The 14,467-nt window shown below is 34.7% G+C and overlaps 1 protein-coding gene across 2 annotated transcripts in view; it reads right to left on the bottom strand.

Annotated features, from left to right (window-relative positions):
• The window catches only part of EPHA5 (EPH receptor A5), a 313,822-nt gene that overhangs the window by 237,569 nt on the left and 61,786 nt on the right, over positions 1-14,467 (bottom strand). The window lies entirely within an intron of this gene.

Here is a 14,467-nt window from a genome sequence, read left to right as displayed (position 1 = left end):
ACACTTCAATACTCCAAAGCTAAAATACGAAAAAGAAAAAGGTTTCCTGTACTACTTATGGGAGCAGACAAATAAGGCAAAGTAATTTATGTGCACAAGAATGCAAAAAGCAAAAAAGTCAGAAATGGATTGAGAATTCTTAAATAGAATATGGAATATTCACATAGAATATTGAATATTACATAGAACATGTAATCAATTCTAGTTTGGTTCCTGATTATAGGGTCTCTATTGAACAGGGTAAGAGCTTCACGCTCTTGCAATTTCCTCTCACTCACACTTTGCTTTGCTCACACAGTCTTGCTTTGCTTTATTTGTTCCATTCCCCTGTCACTACATAATCCTTCTACCTTAAATTGCCTTTCCACATCCTCAGTTTGAGGTCTGAATATGGGGACAATAATCTCCTCTAGGCGACTCTGGTGACTCCTAGGTCCCTCCAGGGTGCCTCTGCCTCTGATATACAGTGTAGTTCTGCTCACATAGATGTTAGATTAGCCCACAAGGGATTTGAGTTGGGTGACAAAATTAAGTGGAGCTCAAGTGCATTTTAATGGAGAACATATAATACAGTGGGAAAACACAGATATGAAACAAACACACCTAGGTTAAAATGTCAGTTTGCCACTTTATAGTTTTAGTTAAAATTAACCTCTCTGAGCTGCAGTTACTCCCGAAACTATGGCTCACAGGATGCTGTCAAGCTTAAAAGAGAGAATGTCAATAAAACATTCAATAGTACCAGCACATAGCAGGTCTTTGCACATGTGTCAACCCTTCTTCTTGCCTTACCATCCCATATTAGATACCCTGACAATTCTGGCGTTCAGAATTGTCATAAATTGCCAGTTTTTGTCATTTATCATTTATTGGCCTCATTTCTTGGACTCTCTATTATTTCTAGTATATTATTGCTTTTTACACTCACTTGAAAGTCAAACTATTCCCTTTGGCCAGCTTTTGTATTTTCAAGGAACAAGATTTTTTTTCTCCTCAGTTTTCATTCCATTCTCTTCTAACTTCAGATGAAAATAATTTAAGTTCTCCTGAGATCTGATCAGAGGAACACTCTGGCCAGTCTTCCCCTTGATGATGGAGGTTGCCCTTGGTTAAGACTTTCACTTTCATCAGATTTTTCTAAAACTCAGATTTTTTTTGCCTAACTAACTCTGTGCCTCCTCAATGATTAATTTCTTCTTCCTTCAGTCCCTAATCAAAGTTTGTCACAAATGGACTCTCCATTCCTGTCATATACATTCAATTCCTTGCAACATGCCTGGTTGGCCCAGTTTACCTCCCTCTTAAATTGAAATTAAAATTTTCACACTTAAACTCAGAAACCTCCTCAGTCTTTAAAGGCCGTGACCTGAGGAGCTGACCCGGTGCAGACTGGACTGGACAGAGTGGTCCCCCCTCCCAGGGTTCCACATGTCCTAGGAGGATAGGTCGCCATCCCAGGGCGGTGAAAGCAACACAAAGCAAACGTCCATTCAAAAAGCAGATACAAACAAACAAGCAAACCTCCAGCACTTTGCCTAGGGTTATTTTTCACTGAAATGGCTTTCAACTTTTAAAGTAACTAGCATGTACTGAGGATTTACTCTGGGCCAAGTACTAAGCTTCATGAGCCTCCAGTCTTTAAAATCTAATCCAGGTTTCAAAATCATAAACAATACTTTTACTGTGGGAGACAGTGGAAAAACTTTTTTCCTGTGGATTAGTTTCTAACGTTATGTCCTGAGATCAATAACATTTCAGTGCCTGCCAATAAAGCATGGAAGAAATCAAACTGTAAAACTAAAGTGCTATACTTGAGTATTATTTGGAGGCAACTACTAACAGATGTTTTCCTCTTGTCCGTGGTGGGACAAAAGTTCCTATTTTGGATTTAACTTCATTTTCACCTGAATGAAGAGCAAAGTTCCTCCAAGTTTAAGTGCATTGTCTGTTGCTGTTTGTTTGTGTGGGCCTGAAGAGGAAGGCCTGACTTAAGTCAGCTCTATTATTACTGTGTAAATGCCCTCACCACCCCCTCTCTCCAACCACTGACTGTGTCAAAAAAAGCTACTGCTGTCACAAAACAAGGAGTCCTCACTGTTGTGACATTTCATTTATCTGGGCAGCAACATGCTTGAAAGGAGACTGCCTCGTCTGGGTAAAGTATGGAAGACAATCAAACCCAGTTAAGCAAACCAGTGTTGACATATTAAATCATGCTTGAACCAAGAAAGCAAAAACAGGCGACACACAAAACCTTCTAAAGAAAGTTTTAAATAAATAAATAATACAGGTCAGTGTAGTTCTAAAAAAAGAAGCTTTTAGCGTTGGAAAATACTGGGACAAGGTGAATACGGGGATGTCATTCACAGGAGCCAGTGATTCTGCTGCTCTCTGATTGTGGGGTGCAAAACTAGAGTTAGTGTGGTAAAGGGAAGCATAGGAGAATACTGGGAAGCTTTAGGGAAATCACATCACCTTACTTTCCAATCCATAAAATGGAAAATAAAATTTTGATAGTCCCATTCTTTATTTAAGAAATGTCCTAATAGAATCCTTTCCAAGCGCTTTGAATTCATCAGAGAAAAAGCCCTTATGCATATGGAGTAGTGCATTATTAGTCTCCTGCACAATCACACAGCAGGGACTTTGGAGTGCTCATTCTCTAAGTCTGATGCCTGCTAACAATTCCATCAAAGAAATGGAGTTATCCATCAGTCAAATTATCATTTTCTCTAATTGTTACTTCCCCCAAACTGTGTCTCTTCTTTTTTCTTTTTAAACTATACCTTAACAGCACTCAAATGAGCAGGATATCTTCAAGCTCAGAAAAGATCAAAGCATATCAACAAATCATTTGAGTTCTTAAGGACGAACCCTACTGGTCAGCCATAAATGCAGACAAAGTGTTTAAACAACAAAGAGAATCAAATACTAGAGGATAAGATGTGATCCACATCTATGACCAGAAATAATAAAGGATACAAAAGCCTTTTCATGTAATGATAACCAGTTATGAGATCATGAATAGCTTAGAATTCATAGTTTCATTTTTACAGCTAATTAATAATACACTTTCTAGAAAAAACTATGCGGAGCTAGTGGCTCCATGCCCTCCTGCTTTATAATAATTGGCATGTCTTTCTGGACTAACGTACAAACTAAATTTAAAGGCAATAAATTATACTGTTTAGGTAAACAGCATACTTAACCTTTTTTCCTGTGAGTAGTATAAACTGGATATATAAACAAATCAATTAAATAGATTGATACCTACAAATTAAGCTAAGCTTCTTATTAGTTGCTTAGATAGTTAGCTTTCTGTGCAACCCTCCAAAGTGGTTAAGCAGATTTTTCAAGGCTTATGGATATACAGGAGGTGTACTACTTAACTCTAAACATGTCGAGCAGAAAACATTTGACATATTAATTATAATAGAAATATGGTCCTAAGAAGAATCAGTGCTTTTTATTCAGGATTATCATGGATGCTATATGTGATTACAAACTACAAATCAATTTGTGATTAAGTGTGTTTATATACTGTTCAAAGTACAACAGTAGAATGGAAAATCTGAAGTTAAATATATGATTCTAATGCCCAGTCTAAAACGTGGTGGCTGTGTGATACTGGGCAGGTTAATCTTCTCCCTACTTCCAACCCTTGGACCCCAATTTATCAGTTTACTGACGATCATAAAATTTGCAACTAACATATTAAATCCTGATTAGCTAAAGTCAAGTCACAGGCTGTGCTAATATTTAAATATGTTATTCCCACCCCCCCGAATTAAAGTTCTCTTTTTCCTGCAAAAAAGGATAATTTTGTTTTAGTTATTTTGTTGTAACAGAGAGCTTATGAAATACATCAAGATTTCCATCTGTATCATATCTCCATTTTTAGTACTATGAAAAAATATGATTATTCTTATTTCAATAAAGAGCATTAACATAGCACCTCTAAACTCCTGTCTTTTGCTTTCCTTTATTCAGGATGAAATTATTTATTATAATTACACCACGTTGGCTAATAACATGAAATTAAATTTTGTGGTATCATTTAGTATCCTTTATGCTAAAATTGTTTTAGACAAAACAGTATGACTACTAGTTTGTGTTTCCAAGTTTCATAAATGTTCCTTTTATACTCCTTTCTCAAAGCCAGGATGTCCTTTTCCCTAAATTAATTTTTTAAAATATTATTTTTTTGAAGAAGTTTGAGAGATTTTGATAAAAGAATGTAGAAAGAATTTAAGGAAATGGAGGAATTTTTTCTCTATGGTCTGTAAATCATTTTAATTCTAATGTTACTTGCAGAAGAAGAAAAGTAAAAGGTAACTTTTTCTCTATTCATGTCAATGTTAAAATGTCAATTCTCATTTTAAAAAGTTACTTTACTTGACAAATGTTTCAGTTTAATTTTTTCAGCTATTAACTCTTTAGTAAAATAAAACATGTTGACTAAAACATAAATGAAATGTACTTTTCAAAAAAATGAACTACTTTTTATTTCTGGTAAAATGAATACCAATGAATTTTGCATTTGGTGGGTGGAGAGTGTTTCAGACAGGGATGTATATATCCTTCACTAATTTTAGCTTCCTGTAGGCCAGCAATAATTTTTCAAAATTAAAAGTTTTATATTTGGGCATTGTATACTTAGGAAACTATAGACTTAAGTTTAGCATTTACTAGTTCACCCAAGTCTTCTGGTTCCAATAACATGAAGGTCTAAGAAAACCTGGAAACACTCCAGGTACAAATACCTAGAAATTAAATTAAATAGAACAAAGTTTGGGGCTGATAAAGTTAATTCATATATTGGGACCCACAAAATTGAGGTCACCCCAGTGGCCCGGCACATGTCACAAATCTAAACCTAAATCAGCCTGCACTTAAGAGAAACCTAACATACACCAATCAGTATCCTCCAACTCAGCTTTAGTTAGCCCACCTTACCCTGGAAAGTAGGACCTGCTAGCCTTGTAAGTAAATCCGGACCTCCGAGACAATCATTCCCTGGTTCCACATTGCCTCTTCTAAAGCTCTAAAAACCTCACTCTTGCCCAAAATCCCCTGGGAAGAGTGTCCCACTGCTGGTGAGGCACTGTACTCCCCCAGTCCATGGATTATTTTGAATAAAGGATATCATACTTGTTACTAAATTGTTTTAGTTTTGTCATTTAACAGGGCTCATTTTACTGTGTTTTGTTTTAATGCAGGGAAATTTTAAGATGGCAATACATTTTATAAATCTGGGGATGGAAACCCACAGGGGGCAGAAAAAAAGAGGGAACCAAAGCATGGAGTGCTGCCTTTTAGAGCTGATCCTATCCTGCTTCTCTGCAGGACAGAAGGGCTGAGAATGGGTGTGGGAAACGGGAAGACTTGGATTTTAATGTCCCAGGGTCCAGGAGAAAAAGCCATAGCCTTGTGTCAAGTGGGGAGCCCTTCAGAGAGTCTGAAACCTTGAAAAACTGGCTGCACCCTCAAGAAGGCACTGGTTAGTAGGAGGAGGAGGAGAGGAGAATTTGTAGAGTTAGACAGAATAAGACAAAATATTAATATGCTTATCATTTCTGTGTTGTTTATACAGTTTCTTTGTATTTGGGTATAAAGCAGAAGGTTGGCAGACTACAACCTATGGGCCAAATCCTGCCTGTCACCTGTTTATGTAAATAAAGTTTTATTGAATACAAAAAAAAAAAATAGAAGGCACTGGGTAAAACGCTGCCCATGTATACAAGGAGTGCCAAAGAGGCTTGTGGGAGATGGGACCTCTTCATGGAGGGAAGAAATCAGTCTTCAAGAATCAAAATTTGTGGCCTTCCCTGGATTAGGTTTTGGGGTATAAACTTACATAAGACACTAAAAGCCACCAAACCTTAATCCTAACTATCATAAAACTCCTTAATCTGGACTACACGTTACAGTCATCTAGGGAGCTTTAAAAAAAAATACTGATGCCCTGGCCAGCACCACACAATGGAATCAGAATCTCTCATAGGTGTGTCCAGCAACAATATGGTTTCCAATTATTAAAACTACTTGTGTTGCACTATAAAAATGTTGAGAAGAGAAGAATTAGATAAAAACTGGTCCCAATAATACCTCATCAGTAGGAGGAAAGCTTAAATCATGTGAAGAACTCCTACAAGCCAATAAAAAAAGACAAGCGCTCCAAAAATGTATTTCATAAATTGGAGTGATTAGGACATGGATGCCATTTGTACTTTTTTCTCTACCTTGCTGTGGTTTGATTTTTCCCCTAATTTGCCAATATTGTTTACTTATGGTAATAGTAGAATGAATTGATGGTAAATATGAAATTCCAAAGTCAAGAAGCAATTAGCAGAAATAAAAAAGGAAAGAATTTCATTAGGTCTAATACAATCAAAAGTTATATAATTACCATCTATATCAAAACAAGAAACATCTGGAGGGAAAGATAAATACATAATTAATGCACAATAGTCATGAAACAACATGGAGAGTGCAATATTTTGATATTTATTCAAAGGGATTAAGATAAATACATTTCTTGCCCTTACGTAGTTACATGGCCCTCAAATTTATATCTGTATTTCAGTTCCCTAATCTTTAAAATAAAGAAAAAAGGAGGATTCACTCTAACAGTCCTTTATATTAGTGCTTCTCAAACTAAGATGCACATAAAAAACACCAAGGGATCTCGCTAAAATGTAGATTCAGATTCAGTTTTTCTATGATGGGGCTTAAGATTCTGCAGTTCAAAAGTGCTCAGGTCATGCTGAAGTGGCTAGTCAATGCCCCGCTCCTAAAGTAGGCATACTTTACATGCCTTTACAGGCTATCTCTGCAGGTGCATGTTGTATTATTTAACATTTCACATATGAGGAAACTTGGGCTCAATCTGATTTTGTTTGTCCACAGTCACACAGCTACCAAATGGAAAAGTGAGATTTGAACTGAGACCTGCATCACCTTAAAGCCCAAAGCTCTCTGTTTACTGCATACAAAATCTCCTGGTGATTTCAGATCGATTTTGAGGTTTTAAGTCTACTTAATGAGTTTATGCCAGTGTTGGCTACTTTGTTTCATATCATTTGCATTCTTTTTTTAACTTTTTGCTCTTAAGAATCTGAGAACAGACACTGAGATGTTTGCTGAATCACACTCAGTGAGTTTTCAAAATTAAATTTTCCTGTACACACAACTTTTCCCATGAGAGCTATACTGATTTATGTTATCAGACTTTGTGAAAATTCTTCTGCTGCTATCTGAATAATAAAAAAAAGCAAACAATAAAACAGAAGGAGTACGTTGTGGTTTCCCAGTACATTTAAGTATCATGGATTTTAAATCACTTCTGAATATATCAATTCAGATATATATAATAGCCTTTATCTTTATCATTAAGCCTTTTTTCAGAGAATTATCTTTCTATATTAATTTATTTCTATATTTCTGTGTTTATATATTTCTATATTAATTTGTTATAATAAAAGTAGCCTATCCAATGCATATCATTTTAATAAATATTTTTTATCAGGAGATGTTTTGTAAAATATGAGACACTTGAACATAAATATAATCATTAATTCTCCATCCATGTGATCATAATGGAGCTCAAGATCAGAAATGCCAAAATTCCTTTGCACGGTAACAATACGGAATGTGCCACCATCATAGTAAGACATTCTAGAGACTGACCCAAAGTAAAATGTACAAAGTAGCTATTACTATTGCTGTAAATATGAGGCATAGTATTTATTTGTTACATTTATTCTAAACATGGCATAGGAAAGGGAGACTCAAGACTTTGCCTAATGTACCTTCTTTTATGAGTGAGAAAGTAGGAGTGCAAAATCAAGATCAGAAGCTTGTCTAGGAGGGATTATGGAGTGTTTGTTTCTGCTTCTTCTATTTCTTTTCCTTTATTGCCAAATCTCTCTCTCTTTTTTTTTTTTTTTTTTTTTTTTTTACTGAGCACATATCCAGAAGATTCACTGGACCAATGAAACATTAAGTTCTTAAAAAAGAAAAGGCTTTCATTCTTTCAACTGGTATAATAATTTACAAGCTGCCATCCACCACACCAATACTACGCATAAATAAACTGAGTTGTTTCATATTTGATATGTATGTATTTGACCCTAGGTATTATTAGGAATTCTCTATCCTTAAGACAGTATAACATGTATATGAATAGCCTCTTTTAGCAGGTAATTTCAGGGAGTAGCAGCTCTTTTATTTCTCAGATTTTAATATGCAAATACATTTTAATATAATTTTAGAGAGAAAAGAGATATATACAAAATTGATTAATATACTATGATAGATCTCTGCACTGAAAGCTTCCATCTGCTTGTTAAGCTGTTTCCCATAGTCTTCATGTGGCTTCTTTTTTCACATCTGTGTTAAACATCACCTTTTCAGAGAAACATTTTCTTACTACCCATTTTTTTGCACACTCACACTGCCAGTAACAACACTCATAAACCGTAACTGTAGATGTGAGTGCATATGTACGTTTGTGAGCTATCTGTCTGCATTACTAGGACACAGGAATTGTAGAGATAGACTACAGTGCCTAGTACAATAACTTAAAGGATGAGTGATCAATAATTTAAAGAATGACTGATGATATCTAAGGAGAGAGCAAATCTCCCTTATAAAGTAGGTTCCAATATATTTACATAGTTTTGATCACCCAGTAAATAAAAATGTAGGATTATCCTTTGATAAATGATTCTACTCAAGAATATACTCTCTGGTTTAAACAAATTAGAGAATTTTCTAAGCTGAAGCTACCCTGTATTTTCCAATGGACAGACACATATTCCTGTACATAATTTTATTTTTAATAAAATATCTAAGACATAGCTAATGTTTATTGAATAAGTACTGTTTTCTAGGCATTATTCTAAATAATTTTCATATAATATCTCCTAGAATTGCTATGAGGTAGTTAGAGACGAGGAAAACAAGGAATAAAGAGATTCAACAACTTGGCCAGGGATACAGAGCTGATAAATGGCAGAGGTAGGATTTGAATCCAGGCATTCTGGCTCAGAATCTGCATGCTTAAAACACTAGAGTACGTTGCATTTCATCAGCAGCATATTTCCTGATATCCTATATCACTTTATCCAAGTTAAATTAGTCGCATTTCAAAATGAATATGCATTTTAAGAAATGTACACTTCTTTCGTTCTGCAGAAAAATGTTCACTTTTGCAAAGGTAACCAGTCTATAAACATATTTAGCTTTAGCAGCACATCTGCTCACATAGGCAGATGGAGTATATTGCAATCAGTGGTTCTCAACTAAGAGAGATTTTTGCCACCAGGGGACATTGGCAATATATGGAGGCATTTTCGACTATGAAAATCAGGAGTGGAGTATTAGAGGCCAAGGAAGCTGTTAAATATCCTACAGGGAGCAGGACCACCCCTCCCCCCAAACAACTAGTTATCTGGCCCAAAATATCAATAGTATCAGTGTTGAAAAACCCTGATTTAGAAAAAAAAAAGAAAAGCAAAAACAAAAAAAATGCAGAGTATGCTCTAACATTTTAATAGAACTAATCTAAAATTATTCAAGGGAGGAGTTAAAAAGAAAAAAAAATCTATTTTATTACTCTCATGTGTAATACCTGCAAATAGATGAAATGACTTAACTACTTGATTGTCTTAGTGGTGGCTCACAGCAGCAGGTCACACACACACATATACTCACACACCATTGACACTCTGCTTTCATAATTGCCATCTTTTGTTAAAATTTTTAAATTAAAATTAGTTTCCTTCTGTTGCATAAAACAGAATACCAAATAGGACCAAAAGTTCAACTCCTTTGAAGTTTTTTGGTAATGTGCCTAATTAAAAATAACTAGGCTCTCCAATGCATAATTATATGAACACCTAATACCCTAAATTTCCAGCCAATTTTGTTTCAAACATAAATATGCACCAGAAGTTTGAATGATCGACATACTATTCCCTGCAGTATCTGTACTGTTTCTGAATCAAGGTTCTTTCTTGAGCTTAGTATTTTCACTACATTTCCTTGCTGTGCAATCATCTCCCAGCTGGACAATTAATGTGCTTTTTCTCCGCAGCCCTTGGCATGTGACACCCCCCCCTTACCCTGTATTTGAGCATGTACCATATACCTTCTTCACTCTGACTGGTTTTGGCAGTGACCCACAATCTGAATCTCTTTCCTCCATTTGATATAAGTGAAACTATAATTATCTAGGGGTAATTTCAAATTACTACTTCATTCCACTAGCAACTGATGAAGATTAGTGGTCTTGCCTTGCATCTGAGTAAGTCAGCAACATAATCACAAGAGAACTCAGCAGGCAACATTTGATTCATGTGAACTCAATTACTTCTGTCAGACACATTCACTTCAATAAAAAGCAGAAACTTCCAAAATGGGTTTCTGCTAACAATTTTGTGCTCAAAAAAATTTCATTTGACTCTTAAGGGAAAAAATAGCATGAATTTCATCAGAAATAATAATAAATAACAAATATGGAAACATACTTGTATAAATGGATTTAATACATGATTAGTTCCTGAAAATAAAGAACATTTCAAGGAAATAAATTTGTATACCTAAGGCAGCTTATTATAGAAAATTCAGGCATATAAGTAAGCTTTAGAAAAATGAATTCACTCTATATTTTAAGGTAATACAGTAGAAACCAGAGTACTTGGTTACCTTGTTAAAATCAGATTATTATGGAAAAGGTAGCCAAGTTCTCCTAAAGGAAGTTAAATATGAACTGCTAAATGGACAGGGACCCCTGAATCACTTCTTGGTTGTCTTCTGGATTGAAGCCGCCATATGTTAATAAGCTGCCTAGCATTCTGATTCCTTAAGGTTTAGTTGCTAAAAGCCTCTCGGTCAAGTCTATCATGCCCTGCACGCATATCAGGTCACATGAACATGATCCAACAAAAACTACCTGGTCACTTCCTAGTACAGATTCAGTAAATCTTAACATATGACAATCATTACAACAGGTTTACTCAAACTTCACCTTCTTATTACAGCCTTAATTAAATCCCAACATATTTTGATTATAAAAGAAACTGTTATTAAATGTAAATATGTAATAAGGCTATATTATAAACACTTTTCAGCATGTGATGTTTTGAGGTCTACAAAAATCACTAAGACGATCTCTATCATAGTTAATATATCATATGCCAATCACATATGATTTAATACCTGAAACTTGAAAATTTGGCCTGAGAATCTTAGGACTAAGTAAAGATTAATTTAAAAGATATATTTGTCAATTTTTATGACCAAGGATGTTTTCTAAAGATAAGTACAAAGGTAAGATAAACACAATTATTTATTTAAAATAAATAATTTTAAAACATAGTATTCTGTTATGACTTTGCTCATCCTATTTCCTCTTTTGAATTCATTTTCCTTACCTCTTGCCTTTCGATTTCTTTCTCACTTCTTAAGATTACATACACCACTGCTGTAATCAAGGAGTATGTAATCTAATGGCGGTGGGGAGTGAATCATTAATCAAATAATAAGTTAACAAATATGTGCAAAATCATAACTCTAAATGGTTTTATGAAGGAAAATATGTGAGTAAATAACAGAAGGGGATGACCTAGTCTTCAAGGATCAGGGCCAGCTTCCTTGAACAAGGGGTGTTGGAGCACAGATCTGAAGAATTAGTATGAGTTAATCAGGCATAAAGGAGGTGAAAGAATGTTTCAGGGGAAGGGAACAGAATCATAGAAGAACAAGTAATGAAAGTGAGTCTTCGAGAAACTAAAAGCAAGCCAGTGTGGCTAGTGCATAGTTTAAGATGTGTCTAGAGAGCTAACAGGAGCAAAGTCATGCAGGATCTTAGGCTACTTTAAAAACTTTATTTTAAAGGAAACCATTGAAGAGTCTAAAGTAAGTGTGTTGGGACTAGTCAGGGACTGAGGAGGATGGGTGTGTGCAACTACCAGATTTGCGTTTTTGTAGAGATGATATACTCACATGGCTCAAAAACCAAAACTACATAAAAAGTCATTCATTATATTTAAAAATAAAGTTCCAACAAGATATACTTATAGATTGGAGGAAAAAGGAAACAGAGAGAAGTGGGTGATTTTATGAGATAATTGCGTGGTAGTTTCTATAAATACTTTGGGATGGATTGAAACTGGGAGGTGGGTAAGAAGGAGATGTCAAGAATGATTCCTAGATTTCTGGCCTATCAAGGATAGCTCCAAAACATCAACGTCCCTACTTAAAGGTTTGGGGACAGTACATTAAAACCATAGAATGAGTTAGAGTTATGGAGGAATTGTATATGATACACACACTTACACACATACATACATTTACATTTGCATGTACATATAATATATAGGTTTAAATGCATATATTTATTTACGTGGGACTATCTGTGATGCCTTAATTCTCCGAAACAAACCTTCAACATTTATTTATTCATTCAATAAGATATGTTATTTATAGAATAAACATTTGAAATTCCTCCTAGAGCGGCCACATATCATTTGTACATGGGAAAACACCAAGAGGCACTATTCATATAGACTGCACTGTGTAGAACAACTTCTGGTGCTGTGTCTACAGCCTTCATGACCCACAGCTTTTGTTCCTCCTACCAGAGTAGGGTAATAAACACATTAAGACAGAATCCAGTTTATTGACGTTTCCTCCAAGGTAGCCTCTCCAGTTCGTCCCTCTTTCTCTCAGGTCTCTACTCCTCAATTAGTAAGAGTACGAGAATAGAAAGTTGCAGTAAATGCATGCACTAAAAAACATCCTGTCAGAACACTACTTCCCCAAGATGTTTTCATGATAAGCACCTGCAGAATATTTTAAGCCCAGCAACAATCAAAAATTATCCTCTAAATGCAGAGGTCCTTTATACTCTGTGTCAATATGGATGAAGACAAAATCACTGTGTTTGAAGTAAAGCTACCACATATCATTCGCTAAAAGGATATAAACAAATAACCAAATCAAGCATGCTGCTTTATAATACTAGTAAACAAATTCTTAGAAATAATAAGATTCATATTATAAATATTTTAGGGAAAAGAATACAGTGTATTCAATGGATTATATTTAACTCCCACTTCTGATTCTACAATTACATATATCTTTCACCTTATACCAAGAAGGCTGCTCAAAAAGAAAAGTTAAGGTAATGTTAGTTAGAACTTTCCTTTAAATCCAAACCTAAATAAAATCTGATTCATTTCCTTGACAAACTTAAAAGCATATCTGAAACATAATTTTGATTTAATAAAACTTTACATATACATATAAAGGAATAGAAAGTTGTAGATTACATGGAGAAATAATCATGCACTTGATTGTAGATGGTATACAAATATGAGGTGATGCTGAAAAAGGAAGTTTAAATATGGTGCAATGTGTTTCTAGAGAGAAATAATTAAGCAAAGTCAGTATGATTTACAGAAAATTTCCTAGTTTTGTTTCCCTGGATCTACGGTCAATCTACAGTCAAGCCTGAACAAACTTGAGCAAGTTTGATCCACATTATATACTGGATTTAGAAAAAAAAAAAAAGCACCTGAAGCTACCAGTGGGATTAGGGGACTTCTTAGCATTTGGTTTTCTCCTCAGTTAATACACATTAACTCTCATTACCTATTTGGCATGTACACATCATGGTGAAAACAAGTTCAGATTCATAAGGATGGATTTTTCCTCTTTTAAGGAAAACGTGTTTTCTTCTTCATAAGTTGTTCTTCACTTTGCATAAAGTACTATCCTGTTCCAAAAAGCTATTGATAAAGATCCAAGTTTAAAAGGGCAACTCACCACACTGTGGGCAAAATGAGGGTATTTTCAGATGAAGAAGGAGGCATGCATGATCAAGTTTCAATTTAAAAGAAAAACTAAAACAAAAAAATTTCCAAGTGCAAATTGCTTTGAAATGACCTTTCTGTATTGGCTCTATCTCCAAACAGCTATTTTCTTGGATTCTACTTATTATGCATTTAAAATTGACCCAGAAATTCTTAAAAGCAAGCATGTAATAGCCATTACATGTAAACAACACAGTAAACTAAGTCCTGTCACCTTACACATATTTTCCAATGAAGTTCATGTGGCTGAACTTATATCTGAAGAAATTTTAAAAGGCAGTTAAAAGCATGCCAAAACAAGTCTCATCGAAGGTTTACATTTGAATTTCATATAACGAGTAAAGAGTACTATTTTCTCTTCATGGAGATAAAGTAGCAATAAAGTAGCAGACACTAATCATACAAAGAAAGTTATATACAAAGAAATAATCCCTTGATCTGAGCTGTCCAAAAATAAAACTTCTGAAAGCAAAATGAATATGAAATATTACACTGCAAGTAAGACACTCTCTGAGAATTATGTATATCCAATAAAATATTACATTAAATGTTTCACCATTGCCAGAAGTTTTAAAATTCTGAGAAGA

This window comes from Balaenoptera musculus, chromosome 5 (assembly GCF_009873245.2).
Source record: "Balaenoptera musculus isolate JJ_BM4_2016_0621 chromosome 5, mBalMus1.pri.v3, whole genome shotgun sequence".
Lineage (NCBI taxonomy): Eukaryota > Metazoa > Chordata > Mammalia > Artiodactyla > Balaenopteridae > Balaenoptera > Balaenoptera musculus.
Note: the sequence above shows the minus strand (reverse complement) of the source record. Positions and strands in the feature narration are given on the sequence as shown.